The sequence below is a fragment of the Medicago sativa genome, chromosome 3, assembly GCF_051527215.1.
Source record: "Medicago sativa cultivar Bolivia chromosome 3, Bolivia_mono, whole genome shotgun sequence".
NCBI classification, from domain to species: domain Eukaryota; kingdom Viridiplantae; phylum Streptophyta; class Magnoliopsida; order Fabales; family Fabaceae; genus Medicago; species Medicago sativa.
The window spans coordinates 12,596,878-12,617,749 of record NC_140751.1 but is presented as its reverse complement, the minus strand read 5'-3'; the positions used below and the strand labels follow the sequence as shown (position 1 = coordinate 12,617,749).

The window sequence follows — 20,872 nt, the reverse complement described above, 5'->3', positions numbered from 1 at the left end:
TATGCTCGTTCCAGAAGCATGTTTCAGAAGCTGTCTCCAGAAGCATGTTTCAGAAGCTGTTTTGATAGTTCAGAAGCTGTTTTGTGCTTCAGAAGCTGTTTTGGTTCAGAAGCTGTTTTGTGGTTCAGAAGCTGTAATTTCATTGTATTTCAAACTCAAATTGTTTGAGTTGTTTGATGACCGTAACTTGAGATTTGGTTATTACTGGCTTCTGATTTGGTTATTGAAGACAATTTGGTTTGGATGTTCTTTGTGGTTGTGATTGATTCCGGTTTGGATCTAATGCCACCCAGTTATGGATTTGATTCTTGGCGGTTTGTTTCTCTATATTGTCAAGCTCTTGCACCTCAAGTGGTTCTGTTGATATGATTCCCGCCTCTGTTTTGTTCTTCCTGGATCGTTCATGAAGTTTTTTTTTCCTACTGATGAACTGTGTTCTATTGGAGTTTGGTTGATGCTGGCTTTGATTCTTGTTTGTGCTTCTGTTCATGATGGTTAAGCTATGTTGATAAGCTTCCGTCATGAATGGTTAAGCGTTGTGCTTCTGTCCAAGGATGGTTAAGCGTCGTTTTCTTCTTCTTGTAGCTTCTGTTAATGGTTGTTAAGCGTGACACTTCTTCCATTGATGGTTAAGCGTTGATATTTTTTTTCTTGATGATTGCTTCTGCCTTTGATAGGTGGTTAAGCTTGTTGTTGTGCTTCTGTCAAGTGGTTAAACTTTGAGTATAGTTTCTGCTTGGTGGTTAAGCTTTTGCCTTATGGCTTGATGATCATAGCTTCTGCCCTATGGTGGTTAAGCATGTTGCCCTTTGTTGGCTTTGTTGATGGTAGCTTCTGTTAAGTGATTAAGCCTAGAGTTATGGCTTCTGCTCAATGGTTAAGCGTTTTGCCTTATGGCTTTGGTTAGTTACTGCTTGAGATCAAATATAGGTTGGATTTGGTTTGGTTTGGTGAAGCATTGCTTACATATCTACTTTGTTGGTTCTGCTAGTGATGTTGGTTTTTGTAGTTTGAGTGCTATGTTTTCCTTGCCTACACCTTTGGTACCTCCCGGTTCTGGATTGGTTATTCATACTTGCTGGAAGTTTATTTTGCTTCTATACATTTGAAGTATTATTGAGGTTATACATCTGCTGGAGAGCTGTTTTGGTTAGTAGTTGGAGTGCAGCTTTTGCAAGATGTTTCTGTTGGAGGAAACAAGTGGTTTGATTGGAAGTCTTCTCTTATGGTGTGCAGCTTTGTATCAGTGATCTTATGCACATCAACTACTATCTTTTTGGTTGTCAAATACTTCTGCATTTTAATTTCCTCTGTTTGGTGTTAACTTTGTAATCCAAACTCAAGCTAAGAGTTCTCTTACCTTGAGTTTGAGGGAGGCTATTAAGAATAAAGATAGTTAGTTAGAGCTAGTAATAAGGAGTATTAGTTACTAGTTAGTGGATGCCTATAAATAGGCCTTGATGTACTCTTTTATTGTAACTTTCACTCATTGTAACATTTTTCATATTCATCAATACAAAGTTAGTTAAGCTTTTCTCTCTACCTTCCATGGATGCCATGTTTACTAACATAAATTTCACCCGATAGAAGAGTGTGTTGAAAAGATTGTGTTATAACTTCTCTAAAGCAAACAAATTACACACACATATATATATATATATATATATATATATATATATATATATATATATATTTAAAAGTACATTAATTATTCTCTTTTTTTGAATAAAATTTCATGAATTATTTTTCTTTCCGCGTCAGATTAAGGAGAAATTTCTTGTAGTCTCCTGAAGTTTTTATTTGGCCACTGCATGCTCAAGTTGGACACTATTTCTCTTGTAATAGACCTTTTTCATATCCTCTAAGTCCCTCTCAGCCATGATGACATTCACACGGGTGAATGCATCCTCATCGGTTCCAATGGTTTCCATCGCATAGCGTAGAACCTACACATAATAGATTGAGGGTAAGAATTATGAATGGATTATCAATGAATTATGAATGGATTATCAATTTGATCCTTGAAATCGTAGAGTTTGTCAATTTAATCTCCAAAATAATAATATTTTAAAATAGTCCTAAAAATTATAAGTCATTTATCATATGAGCCCTTTAAGATTAGTCAATTTAATTTCCAAAATTAATAAGTTTATTTTTCTTCTCCAAATCTAACCTTTTCGTAGTACTTATTATGGTCATTGATGCAACTAATGGCTATTCACATTGCCTTGTGATAGTCATAAGATCCTTCATCGGAAAATTTCTGCAAAGGAATAAGGAAAACAAAATATAAGTCTCATGAGCAATGTCTTTTTTTTTTTCTTTCTTTCTTTTTGTCTAGATTCTCCTGTTCTAAGGGTAAAGGTAAATGCGCTCTGATAATTTAGAGTTCGGTTTCGGGGTTAAGGATCTGACCAATAATTTGAATTCGGGTTCTCTCGAATAAATCGGCTTTATTGATGTTTATTAATCATCTATGCCCAACCACATTGAGTCTATCTTTTCAACTGAAACCATATATTTACATTATAAAACAATTAAGGATACCATAGGAGGGTCTAATTCCTTGATGTACATCATTGATAGCAATGCCATGATCATGCCTATAGCAATTGAAAGTTGCAACAAGTTGGGTCTTGCTCCTTGTTGCAAGTATTCTGATTACTTCTTCATGACTTTGATTCTTGTTTTTTATAGCCTCCTGAAGCACATCATCTTCACATTGTGCCAAACTTGCTTTGACCTTATTAAACATTTTTAACTCGTTATGTTTTGGAACATTATCAAGAAAATTAATAAATTTTATTTTTGATTCTACATTTCATTTCGTTAATCATTTTATGTACTATTTATCTCTCAACAATAAATAATTAGAGGTATAATTAAAGAAATAGTTAATATAACAAATTTTAAAAATGACAAATAATAATAATAATAATCATAATAATAATAATAATAATAATAATAATAATAATAATAATAATAATAATAATAATAATAATAATAATAATAATAATAATAATAATAATAATAATAATAGTAATAGTAAGAGTTAAATAAGTTTTTCATCCCTAAATCGATTGAGGATATGCGGAAAATTTGGGCTTTACGGGTGATTAACCTAAAGCCCGGATTATTGAGATTCTCTAAATGAACTAAGGATTTTATTCGAAATAAGCAAAAGCAAACTCACACAAATCTGGATTCGACTCAAACTTACCACAAGAGTACTATTGGACATCTAGGACCCTGCTTGAATAGCCTTTGCAGTTGATACATTTGAAATAGGCAATTTGGACACTATGCAGGTGTTAGTCGATATTGATATTTCAATGAGAACCTTCAATCATATATTGATGGAAAGAGAAGGTTTTGCCTTCAATGTTGAGGTGAAGCAAACTTGACGTCAATCTGCTAGAAAAACTTCTAATAACACTCAATACTATCAACCATGTGTTGGAAGAAGCTGAGATGAAGCAATACCAAAACATGTACGTGAAGAAGTGGCTTGATGATCTTAAGCTAGCATTATGCATATGAGGTTGACCAGCTGTTAGACGAGATTGCAACTGATGCACCACTGAAGAAGTTGAAAGGTGAATCTCAACCTTCTACTAGCAAGGTATTGAGCTTCTTTTCATCTTTCACTAATCCATTTGAATCTAGGATCAAAGAATTGCTAGAGAAGCTAGAATTTCTTGCGAAGCAAAAGGATATGCTCGGATTGAAACATGACACTTTTGCTAGTAGTGAAGGTGGCGTTAGTTGGAAACCCTTAGATAGATTTCCAGCTTCATCTTTGGTGGATGAATCGAGCATATATGGTAGAGATGGTGACAAGGAGGAGTTAAGCGATTTTTTACTGTCTGACATAGACTGTGGCAACCATGTACCAATAATCAGCATAGTGGGTCTCGGTGGAATGGGTAAGACCACTCTTGCTCAACTTGCGTACAACAACCACAGGATGCAGGAGCATTTTGAACTTAAAGCTTGGGTCTATGTTTCAGAAACTTTTGATGTTGTTGGACTTACCAAAGCAATTCTGAGGTCATTTCACTCTTCAACAGATGGTGAAGAGTTTAATCTACTCCCACATCAACTGCAGCAGACACTAACCAACAAGAAATATCTGCTTGTTCTAGACGATGTTTGGAATGGGAGTGATGAATGTTGGGAGCGCTTACTTCTTCCCTTATGCCATGGATCTACTGGAAGTAAAATTATTGTGACAACACGTAACAAGTAGGTAGCATCTGTCATGAAGTCCACCATGGTGCTTAATTTAGAGAAATTGAAGGAGAGTGAATGTTGGAGTCTTTTTGTGAGACATGCTTTTCACGGAAGGAATGTAAGTGAATATCCAAATCTTGAAGCAGTTGGCAAGAAAATAGTAGACAAGTGTGGAGGCTTGCCTTTAGCTGTGAAAACATTGGGGAATCTCCTTAGAAGAAAATTCTCAGAACATGAATGGGTTAAGATATTAGAGACAGATTTGTGGCGTTTATCAGAGAGGGTGACAGTAACATTAACCCAGTACTTAAATTGAGTTATCATAGTCTTCCTTCAAGTTTGAAGCGTTGTTTTGCTTATTGTTCCATATTTCCAAGAGGTCATTTGTTTGACAAGGATCGTCTAATCAAACTATGGATGGCAGAAGGTTTGTTGAAGTGTTGTGGAGCAGACACCAGTGAAGAAGAGTTGGGTAATAACTTCTTCGATGATCTAAAGTCAATTTCCTTTTTCAGACAATCAGTTATGCTTGGAAAAGAGTCTTACGTCATGCATGATCTTGTTAATGATTTAGCTAAATCAGTGTCGGGAAAATTTTGCTTGCGGTTTGAGCATGATATGGTGCAAGATATCCCTGAAAGGACGCGTCACATTTGGTGCTCTCTTGATACAATAAATGCTGATAAAATAGTAGAGCGAAATTGTAAGACGGGTGGATTAAAAAGTCTGTTGGTAAATGGTTTCTTCAGCTTCAATATGTGCAATAATGTACAACATCAAATGTTTTCAAGACTGAAATATCTACGAATGTTATCATTAGCACATGGTAATATGACGATGATATCAGATGAGATAAGCAACTTAAAGCTTTTGCGTTATCTAGACCTTACTTCCACTGGGATAACAAGCTTACCTGATTCCATTTGTATGTTGTATAATTTGCAGACACTCATATTGGAATTTTGTGAATTAACTGAGCTCCCTCCAGGTTTTTGCAAACTTGTCAACTTACATCATCTATCTTTGGAATTTACTCGTATAAAGAAAATGCCAAAGCATATAGGTAGACTAATCCATCTACATAAGTTGACTGATTTTGTTGTAGCAGAGGACAGTGGGTCTGACATTAAGGAGTTGGCAGAACTAAACCATCTTCAAGGAAAACTTATGGGTTGAAAAACGTCATTGATCCTGAAGATGCCATGATAGCAAATTTAAAAGATAAAAAACATTTAGAAGGATTACATTTGACGTATGATACAGTTGAAGAAACATATACATATAAAGGTGGAGAAACAAATGGCTCAGTTAGAGAGAGGGATGCATCTGTCTTGGAGGCTCTACAACCAAATAGCAACCTCAAATGGATGAAAATTGAAAACTACAAGGGCACCAGCTTTCCAAACTGGCTTGAAGAATATCATTTACCCAGTTTAGTATCTCTTTATCTACGGGAATGTGATTTCTTCACTCAGTTACCACCTTTTGAGAAATTTCCCTATCTCAATAAGCTTTGTATTTCAAGCTGTCCTGGAATAGAGATCATTAATTCAATAAATGTTCCATTCAGGTTCCTTGAAATTTTGCGATTTGAGAACATTCCCAATTGGAAGGAATGGTTATGTGTTGAAAGTTTCCCTTTGCTTAAAAAGCTTTCTATAAGAAGTTGCCCCAAATTGAAAAAAGTACCCCGACACCTTCCTTCTTTGCAAATTTTGATTATTGAAAATTGCCAAGAATTGGAGGCTCCATTTCCCTTGTCTCATAATATTTGGAGACTAATTCTACGTGGATGTGAAAACATTTGGATAAATGAATTACCATCCAACTTGACAGAACTCTTCATTGGTGGAACTCGGGTCACTGAGTCCTATCTGGATCAACTTCTATTGAACAATGTCTTTATTGAACGGCTAGATGTGTCAGACTTCAATGGTGTGAATCAAGAATGGGCCAATTTGGATTTGAGTAGCTGTAATTCTATCAGCTTTCTAACTATAGGAGGCTGGCACTCATCCTCTTTACCATTTGCATGGGACTTGTTCATCAATCTTCATTCTCTTTGGTTGGATAATTGCCCACTGCTGGAGTCGTTTTCTGGGGATGGCTTACCTTTGAGTCTGACAAGTCTAGAAATTAAAAGATGCCCAAAACTGATTGCTTCGATAGAGGATTTAGGTTTAATGAAACTTGATTCTCTAAAAGTAGTTGCTGATGACTTCGTGGAGTCCTTTCCGAAAGAGAATACTTTGCCACCAAATATTAACAGTCTCTATTTGGGTAATTGTCCAAAGCTAAGAATTATCAACAATAAGGGTTTTCTCCAACTTAAATCTCTCAAATCCTTACAGATTAATGGCTGCCCTTGTCTTGAGAACTTGTCAGGGGAGGGTCTACCCGAATCCCTTTCTACTTTGGACATTTCTGGTTGTCCGTTATTACAATGCCATAATACTGCACTCATCCCTTCTGTTAATATTCGTACATGAGTGAGCCGAAATGTTACTACTACACACAGGTTTGAATATTTTCTTTTGTAGAAATACAACAAATTTTTGTACTCCCTCTATTCTATATCTCTCGATTTTTAGCCTTTCAATTTTTGTTTCAAAATACTTGTATTGATGTTTTAAGACTCCAATTTTTAATATCTATTAGTCAACAAGAAGAAAAAAAAACAATGTCTGATTAATTTTTTTCCTCAACTATTCTTAATTAGAGAGAACTTAGAAAAACTTCAATGCAATTATTGACATATTAAAGAATAAAGTAGTGATACTTTCGTCAAAATATATCCTTCCTCCGTTCCCAAATATAAGCAAAAATAAGTCCAATAAAGTTGATGTAGTTGGTCCAAATTTCGCTCCAAATACATCAACTTTCTTTGAACAATTTTTTCTTATATTTGAGGATGGATTATCATTTAATGGTTTCTTAATCCATATGTCTCAACCGTAAACCTAAAGAGAAAGGGAATAGAGGGTGTATTTCATACTGGACAATGATAGTGTCTCAGACTTGTACTGAGTAACAAGCCGAATAAGTATTGATCAGTATATGCATAACACTAAACTTTATTACTTTTACAGGACATGAAGAGAAGGTGCCAAACTTCACCATCCAAAAAGAGTATGCATTCAATAGTTATGTGAGTATTGAACTTCTCCATTGGTTATGCTGTAATGCACTTCTCATGAAATTGCAGAAACTAGCTCCATATTATATCTTCTACATTTGAAGTTTTAATTGATGTTGGTGCATCTAAATGTGTGTTTGTGGTTTTTGTGCTAAGATTCTTAACGTGATTGCTAACTAAGCAATCATATCTTTCAAAAAAAAAAAAAAAAAAAAAAACTAAGCAATCATATGAATGATAAACATGTTTGATTTATGAAAAGCTATATTGATGAATCACACTAAATTGGTGTGGAATTCTATTGTAGGTGATGATTGGGTCATTTTACTTTGATATTGTTGTACACATCATGAGTTAACTGCTGCTGTAAAGAGGAAGACAAACAGAAAGTTGTAATACATTTTAGGGTTAATGGCGATTTACCCCTGTAATATAGGCCATTTCCAGGTTTACCTCATGTAAAATATTTTTTTGATTTACCCCCTGTAAAAGTTTTTTTTTAGAATACCCCCCCTAATAAGTCATACAAAAACCAAAATTTTTGTAAAAAAAAGATAAAAACTTGTTTTTGTATGGCCTATTAGGGGGTATTCTGGAAAAAAAATATTTTACAGGGGGTAAATCAAAAAATATATTTTACAGGGGATAAACCCGGAAATGACTTATATTACAGGGGGGTAAAACACTATTAACCCTACATTTTAAGTCAACACTGTAATAGATTAATTGGGAAGGTGTAATGCAGGTTTAAGAGTGATGGTAGATCATGTGTTGGATCTTGAACTCCATTGTTGTTTGTTAGCGTTTCCGTTGTTAGGAAACATGGCATCCATGGATGAAGGAGAGAGAAGCTATGAAACTTGTATTGATATTAAAGAGTAATATTACAAATGATTGAATTAACCCACTAATGGGGTGGTTACAACTATATATACTACTCTAGGACTAATGCTAATTGTGAGTAAACTATATCTCTAGAAGTCCCCCGCAAGTTGGAAGGTGTTCACAACACTTCCAACTTGGGATGAGAAATACAAAAGTACATTGAACAAAAGAAATGACAAGAGATGCCGGAAACACATCGGTTAAATGCAAAGTCATCAAACAAGTGCTTATCCTACAAGAAGAAACCACAACTCAAGGTTTAACCGCTTGAAGGATGAAGCATCAAAGCAACGCTTAACCACCATCCGGCAGAAGCAATCATCAACAAAGCCAATTAAGGCACAACGCTCAACCACCAAGCAGAAACTATATGTGTCAAGTTTAACCACTTGGCATAAGCACAATAACGACGCTTAACCATCCATGACAGAAGCATAACAACAGGGCTAAACCATCATGGACAGAAGCACAACAACAAGAATCAAAGCCATCATAGGCTAATAAGAAAGATGAAGAAGAAAGCCATGGACAGAAACTATTACCACATCATGACAGGAAAACTCAATGAGCTTCAAACATAATGGATCCTCCAACAATGAAGCTTAAAATATCCAACAAACTGGTGTAATCTTCACAATGATATACAAACCAAGAGAACGAGAGAAAGCTTCACTAACGATACAGGAACAAATAAAAGGCAATCAATCAAAAGACTCCAAACCATCCAAAACTGAGATAGTCCTCTGAGTTGTATTTGTCTTCAGCCCATGTACACAAAACAAATAACAGGTATAGATGGGATTGGCTTCAAAAATAGAGGTCAGTAATCCAATCAACCAAATAGAACCATATCACAGTTCCAAAAGGGGCTCAAAACAGACCAAAGCAATATACCAGAAAACCAAGAATCATAAGCCAGTATATGATAAACCAGAAGAAACATATTTGATCCTTGTTTAAGACACCTTTAGGCTTCAAAGTTCCACTTGCACATCAGCAAAAAGATGTAATGGTAGATGACAAGTATATCAAGTTGTCCAATTACACTAGTGTAATGAGAATTTGAATGCCCAAATAACAAGTGAACCAATGAACAAAATGAATAATACCTATATGTTGTAATGATGTTAAACCAAACTCATCAAAGATGGTTACTCCCAACAATGCAGTACACAAACTCTTCAGTATTGCACATCTCAATCTTTGCCTTCTACAGTCACTCACTATGCGCTTCATGCTTGATTATAATCACCAAAAAAAATATTTCAAGAGAGTAAATCCAGTAGCAACTAGCTAGCAAGTCCCACACAATTATACCTTGGTGTATGAGTAACTATACTTCAAATAAACATTTGGCAACAAGAGGCATGAAGAGAGAATACCAAGCAATTTCAGCCCATAACAGATATCAACAATTATGGAAACTGTAGCAGCAATTATCAATCATCAATAACCAGGAATAAAGTTGAGAGTAATACCAGAACCAACTCAACTTAATTGTGAGTTTCCAAAGCATTTATAATCAACAATACATGGCTACTCAATCATAATCAGTTACCTCCAACATACCTAAAGTGACTTCATAAAAGGAATCAGTAGTAGTAATCTAGTATTAGATATATGAATCCAAGCTTGAACAAATACCAATAAGTTTTCAGTGAGAACTTTCCACAAACACCTAGCACAAGAGGCACAGTCTGCAATTTCAACACAACTCCGTTTCTAAAAAGAGAATACTCAATATGACAGAGCAGTAAAGCGAAGAAGAAGATGAAATATCAATGACGCAGAGAATCAATGCGAAAACGACGACACCGAGCTGAATCAAAGATTTGAAATCAAAATCACGAGTTTGGAACAAACAAGGAGTTCTGAACTGACTTAAGAAATTGAAGCTATCAATATCAAATGGAATCGGGAAAGAAATCACAAAATGAACTGCAAAATCGAAACAAATCGCGAAACCCTAATAATTGGGGAAAAAAAGACAAGAATCAAAAAATTGCTATAAAAAGGAATTGCAAGACCAAACCGTAACAAGAATCGATGCAGAAGAACAAAACGAAGAAATGGTTTAAACAAAATTCAGAAGCAAGTGAAACCAGATGAAATGGAGAGAAGGATTGAACACTAAATCGATTGAACAAATCGAACACAATTGATTAGAAGAAGAAGAAAAACGAAAAAGGAATTCGCTGAAAGAAAATGAAAATTGACATGAGAAGTAACGAAATTGAAACCGAATCAAAGACTTGAAAACGAGAAATTGAATCGGAGGGAAAAAATGAACTAGAAAGGAAGCAAGAAAAGGAAAGTGTAACTGACGTGAGAAAATTAGTTTTTCTCCGGAAAATGCAGCGGAAAATATCCTTCAAGCTGGATACCAGATTTGCTCTGATACCATGTTAGGAAACATGGCATCCATGGATGAAGGAGAGAAAAGCTATGAAACTTGTATTGATATTAAAGAGTAATATTACAAATGATTGAATTAACCCAGTAATGGGTGGTTACAACTATATGGAAAATGCTACTTCTCAAGAAAAATAGCTTCAAGAATTTTTCAAGACACAGTTGGCAAATTTTAATTGGATGATTTATTTGTCCACTTCCTATTTTTCAGCCACACCTCCTTGAATTGTGGCAAATAGTGCATTATGATTGGCTATTCTTTATTCTTGAAGAATTCTTGATGTTATTTTTCTAGAGATATAGCATTGCTCCAACTATATATACTACTCTAGGACTAATACTAATTGTGACTAAACTATATCTCTAATATTCGTTGTTTCACACCATTGTTAAACAAACATGAAAAGATGCAGAAAGCACAAAAAAGAAAACGAGAATCTTGATGTTGGTCGAAGATTAATTGAAAGGTAAAAAAGATAATGAAGATAATGAATCTTCAGCGGAAAACAGAGAAAAATTAACGCTTGAAAAGCATGCATATGGTGGAAAGGGAAGCGTAACTAAATCGTAACAACCTTCTCTCAATAGAAGGCTCTCTGATATTAAAAAAGTAAAACTTGAATTGTGAGAGAGAATAAAGAAAGCACAGTGAGGGAAAGTCTTTATTCTCACAATGAATCTGTTACAATGGCGGTGAGCACTATTTATAAGCTAGCACAAGTACTCCCTCCGTTTCAAAATGAGTGTCGTTTTAGCCAAAAAAAATTGTTTCAAAATGAATGTCACTTTCGGTTTCCAATGCAATAATAACTTTTTTTTTTCAATTGTACCCTTCAATTAATATTAGGGTTAATTATGTTGTTGGTCCCTACAAAATTGCGACCTTGTAAGTTTAGTCCTAACTTAATTTTAATAGCATTTTTAATCCCTACAAAAAAAAATTTACTTATAATTTTAGTCCCTGCTAAAATAAATTTTGTTTAATTATCCTTAAACTCTTAAATTTTTTAACGATTCTTTTTATACAAGTTTAGAACACTATGAAAGGTTCATTTACTAAAATCTATAATTTTTTAACATGAAATAAATTAAATATGAATTTTTTAAAACGACAAAAGTTTAAGATATAAGTAACAAAAATATGGACGTAGAAATCAAATTTTTGCGATATTTTTTTCGGATGACCTTTTAATAACGTTCTTAACACGCCTGTAAAAAATTGTTGAAAAACTTAAGAGTTTAAGCATAAATTAAACAAATTTGGATTGAGTAAGGACTAATATTGAGTGCAGAAACTTTTTGTAGGGATTAAAAATGCTATTAAAATTAAGTAAGGACTAAACTTACAAGGTCGCAATTTTGTAGGGACCAAAAACATAATTAACCCTTAATATTATGTTACACTACTTCCTAAGTATTATTTTTTTCTTTAATGAAAAACAAACCAATAGTTGATTAGGATAATTTGGTAAAATTGTTATAACATTTGACTACATTATTACATTCCTTAATCTGTGTGCAATTAGCTAAAACGACACTCATTTTGAAACGGGGGGAGTATAAGCTAGTTAGCATGAACTATTGTACTCTATCATAGCTCTTCTAACTGTCATAATAGTTTTACATGCTTATGTGGCAAGTTAGTTAGAGCTATGAGAGGTGACTTGTTCCTCAAGTAACCCACTTGGGTTGGCCTCGTGGTATTGGTTTGGGTCTTGGGAGTGTGCTCCTCCACAAGGTCTCAGGTTCGATTCTCTCTGGTGTCAATTTAGGTGGGCTATTTAGCTTATTCAAAAAAAAAAAAACTCTCCTCTTCTTCCATTTTCAACAATATGTACATTTCATCCTATTGGAGATAGTAAATTTAATCCTCTAAATTTGTAGCTGGCATTGTTTTTTACGGAAATTTAATATCTTACGTGTGCACGAGAGAGTTAGTATTGGTGTTTCCCCCCTTTTATTTTACTTGTCACAATTATTTGGGAGGCTTGTTTTTGTTATGAATTTTAGTGTGTATATCACTAAGATTGTTTGTGACAAAAATTTCTTAATTTGCCGATGGATTTGTACCCTCTTTAAATTTATTTTTTCTAGTAGTGGCTATATAGTATGGGTTCATTCTAGTAATGCCTCAATTTTTCCCCGGCATAAAGAAAACATTAAAACTTGTAGTGTATATACTATAAAAATTAAAAATAAATAATTCAAACTCTACATGTGGAATTTGTCACTTCAATTTTTAAAGAGACTTGTATCACAATACAAAGAGATGTTTACAAACTATGGTTCCACTTTGGTTAGGTCTTGATTTTATTTTTCACCGAGACGTACAAAATCTCAAACCTTGTAATGTATGGATTGAAGGTCATGGTGATACCTTCAAATCTATGACATAATGAGACATTATAAATATAACTCTTTTATGCGTTATTTCATTTTAGTGCCACCATCTTAGAGTGCAAAAACATAACATGAAGTTACATGAAATTAGGAAGAAAACAATTATTCAATAAAGACTAAAGGACAACAAGTGGATCATTCTAGTATAAGGTATATTTTGATAATTATTTTGCTAGTGCAAGAATTCATTCATTTAAGTGGGATGTTTCAGATCCCTGTACAATAGCCTTTACGACACTTAACAACAATCTTGTGTTTTTTTGGACAATCTTTATCTGTTATACATGGTGTTGGCATCCAGGGAAAGGAAGAAGTAGATACTATTATGGATAGAAATATGGAAAGAAATAGAATTAAAACATTAACAAGTTTTAGAGCTTCAACCATATCTTTCTCTCTTGATTTTTATATAACAAATAGTATATGATTTGGTATATTTATAGTGTATAAGTTTCATGGTCTCATAAAATAATTAAACTGTTTAAGCTTTTTTAATAATCCATCAAAAAATAGGAATAATCATCAAGCATCTCTTAGGTATAACAATGTGTTGCCTTTTCCCCTTTATTACTCATAGAAAAGAGGCCATCTAATAAACTTAATCGTAAGAATTGAATATTATTTAACTAATTTTTCATTACTTTTTACTCAAAAAAATTAAAATTCTTTTTTAACCTTTCATGATAGTAAAAGAAAAATAAATATTGTATTTTACCATGGTAAAGTTATCAGCAATTGTAATACAACATTGGGGTGAGAACATATTTGTGCACAAGTATATCAAATGGTAGGATCAATATATTTTTTTATTAAATCATTCTTTTTACAATAAACTAAGAAAAATGATAGTCATCAAGGGGAAACTCAGAGATTGAAACTAGGTTGGCACCTCTGAGAGAACCCCATCCTATGGCACCTTATTCATAAACATATTTAAAAAAAGTGGAAAAATTTATGAAGAATGCTAGCAACACTCACTTTTCAACACTCTCTCTAGCACTCACTCTTTTATTGGATGAAATCAATGAATGTCCCACCACTTTGTATGGGTTCAATTTTCAAAGTGTAGACCCACAATTATTTAAACCAATAAGAGAGTGAGTATTAGAGAGAGTGTTCAAAAGAGAGTGTTGCTAGCATTACTCAAAATTTATACAAGAGGGGGACCAAACCAAACCCTCAAAAGGTCAAAGTAAAGCCATAAAAAGCAGACAATAGAAGGGATTTAAAAATTGGACAACAAACCATTATGGTCCATGTAGAAATCCTCACTAATAACAAGATCCAATATAAAATATTCATTGAGTTGGCGGGGATGATTCAACCTTAGAGTGGGTTTTGTATGATGCTTGATTTCGTTGTTGTTTTAGCTATTGTGTTATCTTATATATATTTTTCCCTCGCACTTATTTAACACAGTAATTCCACGTACTTCTGAAGCATCAGACAACAATTTGGTGGGGTAACAATTGTTGTCTCTATATCCAATTGTGTCTCTAGTACCCTTTCCGCATAAAGTGTTGTCGAACTAAGTGCCTGATCTTCATGGGTTTCATCTTCAACATTAACATTATCAACATTCTCAAAATGTTCTGGTGGAGGATCATTTTGTAGAACCCATTCCAAAATGTACTATGTTGATTGCTCAAGGTTGTTCTCAATCACCTCGTTTGTGACATTTTGTAAGGCAAAACTAAAAGAATTGTGCTGATAGAAGGGTCTGCATTATTACAAGGATAAACGCTTATATATCCTACCAAAGGGGGCTCTGTGGATTTTTAAATTGCATTCTTATGCGGTATTTTTATGGTAGCTTCTTCCATGGCAGTAACGTCTGCAATTTTCTATGCTTGTTATGTGGGCTTTGAGGTACCAAATTCAACCTCCATTTCACAAGGTTTCCAATGGTGAGTTACTTTTGTCAAGGCAGTATGTTCAATAAGTAATGGTTTCTGTTAGAACAAGAATGGTTCATACAAGTTCCCTTGAGATTTGATGCTAACAAAATTGAAGATGAGAAAAACACAAGAAGTGGGGTTGAAGTGCAGCGGATAATAAAGTTATAGAAATAGAGAGAGAGAGAGAGAGAGAGAGAGAGAGAGAGAGAGAGAGAGAGATAAAGAGAGAGAGAGAGAGAATGAAGAAATAGACACAAGAAATTACCCTGTTTCCTTCCACAATCCGGAAGTAGTCTAGTCCCCTTGTCACTTAGAGATTTTTCACTATAATAACACAAGATTACAATTTCTCAAACACACAAGCAAGAGACTTATAACAAACAAAGATTACAAAGAAATAATTGTTTGGTTGAACACTTGATATACAATCAGAGGTGTTCACAAATACAAAACAGTTCAGACTCTAGACTTAAGAATTTCTAAGATATGAGAGTTTATAAGAAATTCTAAGTGTTTGATGCGTAATGAATTTGACGGAGTTTTGGCACTTGTTGAATATTGCGGAGTCTAGTAATATCTTCAAGTCTTCAATCCTTTATATAGAGGTAGAAAAGAGATGTTGAAGAGTGCCAACACATCAAAGAGTTATTTGAGAAGCTTGATCATTCAACATTGATTTGTTTCTTGATTTGGTTAATGTCCTATGAAGGAATGCATTTGAATCCTTTCCTTGATAAGGAATTAATCATTCTTTTCGAATAGAGATATAGTTGTAGATTCGTGCAATGCACAAGAGAATGTTATAGGTAGTGGAGTAGTGGTCGTAAAAGGTTCAAGGTTGTCCTTCTTTGTACCTTCACTGAAAATGACACCCATTGATGCTTTACCTTTCCTTGTAACACTAACTTTCTTAATGAATAAAATAGTGTGCAAGGGTCTCTATTTATATTGCATGATTGTTTAGTGGTTAAGGGAGTGAAAATAGGGTTTTCCATAAAATAATGACTTGAAAATCAAGCAATCAGCAGTCCTTGACCGTTTCCATGAGTGTGGAGCATGGGACAGCAGCTAAAGCTGCTCCCATGCATAGGGCGCATGACCTCATGCGCATTGTCGCATGAGGCAGCCCCTTAGGTATGTTTTCAACTGTTTTCTACCCTTTCTCGCCCGTTCTTTAGTCTTGCAATGCCTTGGAACTTGAAATGACTTTTATTCACTCTGTATTGTCTTCAAAAACCTTCTAAGAACTGTTGCCCTCAATCTTCATATCTTTGATCCTTCATGTGATGTCTTGATTTGCCATTTTACATAATATCTCACTACAAAACACTTAAAATGCCTATGGATTTGCATGATTTAGGATAAAAGTGAATTACAACGACTTCAATCAAAACAATACAAAAAGTTCCTCAAACCAATGACAACTTGAGAAGAAGAAAAGATTAGAAAAACATACCCTATAAAGAACAAGAGGATGATGGAGATCCTCTGCCTTGAAGCTCCTGATGCTTGCCTTGTACCGCTAGCTTTCTAAATGAATAAAATAGTGTGCAAGGGTCTCTTTTTATATTGCATGATTACTTAGGGGTTAAGGGAGTGAAAATAGGGTTTTTTTCCATCAAACACGACTTGAAAATAAAGCAATCAACACTCCTTTGTCGTTTCCATGCGTGGGGAGCATGGGACAGCCACTAAAGCTTCTTTTATGCATATGGCGATCGGCCTCATGCGCCCTATGTGTGTTTTTAGCTATTTTCTACCCTTTTTCGCTCGTTCTTCAATCTTGCAATTCCCTGAAACTTGGGATGAATTTTATTCACTTTGTATTGTCTTCAAAAACCTTCTAAGATCCATTGTCTTCAATCTTCGTATCCTCGATCCTTCATGTGATATCTCTATTTGTCGTTTTACATGATATCTCACTACAAACACTTAAAATACCTACGGAGTTGCAGGATTTCGGATAAAAGTGAATTACAATGACTTGAATCAAAACAATACAAAAAGTTTCTCAAATCAATGGCTACTTAATACGAAGAAAAGATTAGATTGCTTGAAAAAAATCCACACTCACTACAAGAAAAACTGCATTTTGCTACTTTTAAAATGACTGATTGCGACTGTTAGAGGGGTCGCAAATGTACATTTGCTACTGTTCCCCAACAGGCGCGAATGTTGGGGTCGCAACTGTCTTTTGCGACCCTTCATAGAACAGTGATACCAACTGCCGCAAAAGGTACTGCGACAGTTCCCAACAATCGCAAAGGAAGATATTCACATGGTTTTAAAGGGACTTGCGACCCTTCACAACTGTCGCAAAGTAGGCTTTTTAAATTAATTTAAATGGGCTTACGACCCTTCACAACAGTTGCAATTGTTTAATTTTTAATAAAAAAAAATAAATGGTGCAATTTTTGTTGACAATTTAAATAAATATATTAATGAATATTTAAAATACACAAATATATAACTAAAAATATCTAAATTCTATTCATATGAATCCACAAAAATGTTACAAAATCAAACATGGAAAACACAACAGAGTTTATAAACCAGACTCCCATCTTTAAGATCTTCATCAGTTGAGTATCCTAACTTCAGGAGAGTTTCTGCCACACACACTGGTACATGAACTATATTTGCAAACTTGTAGCAGAATAGACTAATACTCAAACGTTGTAACCCACCAATATAACCTACAAAAAAACACCCTATTTAATCAATCAACGGTCATCATATCTATCATCTTAATAAATCTATATGATATTCCAATCAACTGATATGAAACACACTAAATATATCGTCTAAAGACATAGAACTCTTGGTAATACTAATAGGCATACATCCATGAATATTTGACCTCTATTTTTATTTCAATTGTTTGTTCCTGCAATTTGTTTCAGATTGCTAAAAGGCATAATTTTATGATCAACATCCACACTTTCATTTTCAATACGTAGATAAGAATCCACATTTTCATCTGTTTTATTATTTTGAATCAGCCAATATTATCACTACAAGCCCCTGAAAGATGCAAAGAGATAGAAACGGAAGAAATACAACGGTGTCGTGTATAGGCGGGACACCCCAACAACACAGAAGTAGCACAAACCCAAAAAAAAAAAAGCAAAATACAGCCAGCCTAAATAGAACACAAGTTATAGCCCTGCAATCCGGATTAACACCTCTAGATTGCGCCACCATAGTTACACCTAATGATCACTGTAACGCCCTCCTTGTTATTTAATTATTTTTCTTGAGATAGAGTCGAATTATATGATTTATTTAATTATGTAATATGTTGGTATTTTATTGAGTGGCTTTATTTTATTATTTATTAGAATATATTTAGTGGGAGAATATAATTAGTGGAAGAATATATTTAGTGGGAGAATATAATTAGTTAGAGAATATATTTAGTGGAAGAATATATTTAGTGGGAGAATATAATTAGTGGATGAATATATTTAGTGGAAAAATATAATTATTTAGAATAATGAGGCTTTGGGGCAGAATTGGAATTAAGAGAAAATAAATAAGTTAAGGTTTATATAAAGAGGAGAGTCAGAGTTAGAAAAGAAGGATTACGTGCAAACTGTTTTTGGGAGAAACAAGAGAAACCTAGAGAAAAAGGAGAAACCTAGAGAAGAGAAGGACCAGAAAAGAGAAGTCTGTAGAATCCTTGCAATCAATCAATCTAAGGTAAGGGTGGGACTATCATTCAATAATCTTGAGTCTATGATTCTGAAAATTTCATTTAACATGTTGTAGGTTTAGTTTTTGAGAATTGGAGAATTAGGGTTAAGAGTGATAATTGATGATTTATGTTATGTTGTTGTTGATTTGTGGTTGTTGATGATTGTTGTTGTTAATGCCATATTATGAATTGGGTATGAATTATGTTCAGTTGTTGTTGTTGATTGTGATGATTTTGAATAAATGTGAAGTTCGAATAATATAAAATGCTTTTCCTGATTTTTTTTTCTTATCTCAGTCCCGAATTTTGAAATGAAAACTGGTATTGATCGGTACGAAATTGGTCTTAGGTGTAAACACAAAAATTGTAGGTATGGATGTTAGCTTTCTAATGCCATTGGTCTGACGTCAAAACGATTTATAGAACTTGAGTTATGGTCAAATTACGGCATGTAGGTCACAATGAATTTTTATGGACTTTCTGGACAACTTTTTCGAAATTGAAATGAAAACTGGTATTGATCGGTACAGAATTGGCGTTGGGTGTAAAAATGAAAGTTTTAGATAATTATGTTAGCTTTCCAGTGGCTTTGGTTTGACGTGAATATGATTTTTAGTTTTTGAGTTATGATGAAAACACTCCAAGGAGGTCTTCGCGGAATTGTACGGTGACATCATTCTTTGTTTCATGTTTTTGCGTCTGTTTCACACGTTTTCTATTTTGAATTGGTCTTTGGTATAAACAGGAAAGTTGCTTGATAATTGTGATATCTTTCCAGTAGCCTTGGTTTGACATGAAAATTTGTTGTGTATAATTTATTATGTTTTTACAATGATGTTATATGATGAATTGTTGATGTTTGAATACCATGTTATATGACGTTGCTTATGATTGTTGAATATGAAATTATGATGTGAAGTCGTTGTCGTTGTCGTTACCACAGTTGTCGTCAATGTCTTCAAAGTTGTAAGTAGTTTTTCAATGTCGTTTAAGTTGTAAGTAGTTTGTCAATGTCGTTTAAAGTTGTCTGTCGATGTCGTTGAAGTTGTTGGTCGTCAAAGTATTGTTGTTGAGTCCATGCATACCCATTTAAAGACGAGGGCTCATGCCATAGGAGCTTTTGCTCAATAAAGACGAGGGCTCATGCCCTAGGTGCTTTTGCTCAATAGCAACGAGGGCTCATGCCCTAGGAGTATATTTATGCTCAGAAGCGACGAGGGCTTATGCCCTAGAATGGTACCACATGCATGAGTAAAATACTAGAGTTGCATAGTCGAGTTAAGTTCCATTGTCGAGTCAAGTTGAGTTTTGAAGTTGATATTGATGTTGATTACGAAGTTGATTATGATGATGATAATGATGCTACATGACTATTGTTATGATATGTTGATGATGTTTATGTTGTTAAATATAATTGTTAAATTATATGCTTAACATTATTGTTTGTGAACCTCACCCCTTCTGCTTGGAAATGTTTCTCTTCGCATGAGTAACTTGCAGGTGATCGAGAATAAGTAGCTATTGATTGCTGTCGTGAGTGGCTATCTCTCACCGTGTCTTTAGGTGCTCTGATACGTAACGAGATGAGAACTTTTGTGGCTATTTTCTATTCCTTACGTATTGCTTATGATTTTACATGACTATGATTTAGTTTAATAAGTTGTTTAAGATGTTGAGGCCTTTAGTGTCGAGTATTTGTTTAACATTTAAGAATTTTTCCGCTGCGACATATTTGAAGTTATTGACAGAAGTTGTTTTAAATAAAGAGCAGATTTTGACTTAATTATATTTGATTTATGATTTAAAGAAATATGACATCCTGTTTTAAGTTGAATACTCTGATTATTATTATGTATTATTTTACATGTTAGGAAAACGGGGTGTTACAATCACCCCACAATCTGCCGGACCTATGACAGCCCCCACGCAACAAAGAAAAAACCGCACTGCACATCAAGGAAAAACGTAGCCAGCAGACCCACAAAAACCCGCAAAACCTCCAACACAACAGGCAGCTGCCGTAGCGCAACACAACACAACACCTAACACAGTCCTCTAGTTTGTGTCCCATTCGAAAGAAAAAAAAAAGATAAGACAAGAATCTAATTCACAAAACAGAACCTACCTTTGGTTAAAAGTTACAATGTAGTAAGCTTTTCTTTGACTTGTTTTCCCCAACCTGAAATAATGACCGCAATTATTAGTATGAAT

General features: G+C 34.2%; 2 long non-coding RNA genes and 2 pseudogenes across 3 annotated transcripts; 2 read left to right on the top strand and 2 right to left on the bottom strand.

Annotated features, from left to right (window-relative positions):
• Positions 1–1,796: 1,796 nt before the first annotated feature.
• On the bottom strand, positions 1,797–2,755 carry LOC146935811 (annexin-like protein RJ4 pseudogene; annotated as a pseudogene).
• A 547-nt stretch (positions 2,756–3,302) lies between these two features.
• On the top strand, positions 3,303–7,939 carry LOC146935810 (putative disease resistance RPP13-like protein 1; annotated as a pseudogene). Its single transcript, XR_015029965.1, has 4 exons — positions 3,303–3,310; positions 3,396–6,751; positions 7,323–7,381; positions 7,677–7,939. The product of XR_015029965.1 is annotated as a putative disease resistance RPP13-like protein 1 (transcript).
• A 9,492-nt stretch (positions 7,940–17,431) lies between these two features.
• LOC146935809 (uncharacterized) lies at positions 17,432–17,897 on the bottom strand. The gene is made up of 2 exons (XR_015030365.1): positions 17,808–17,897; positions 17,432–17,660 (listed from the first exon to the last, which is right to left on the bottom strand). It is a non-coding gene; the product is annotated as an uncharacterized LOC146935809 (long non-coding RNA).
• Positions 17,876–20,444, top strand: LOC146935808 (uncharacterized). The gene is made up of 2 exons (XR_015030364.1): positions 17,876–18,666; positions 20,162–20,444. It is a non-coding gene; the product is annotated as an uncharacterized LOC146935808 (long non-coding RNA).
• Positions 20,445–20,872: the final 428 nt, after the last annotated feature.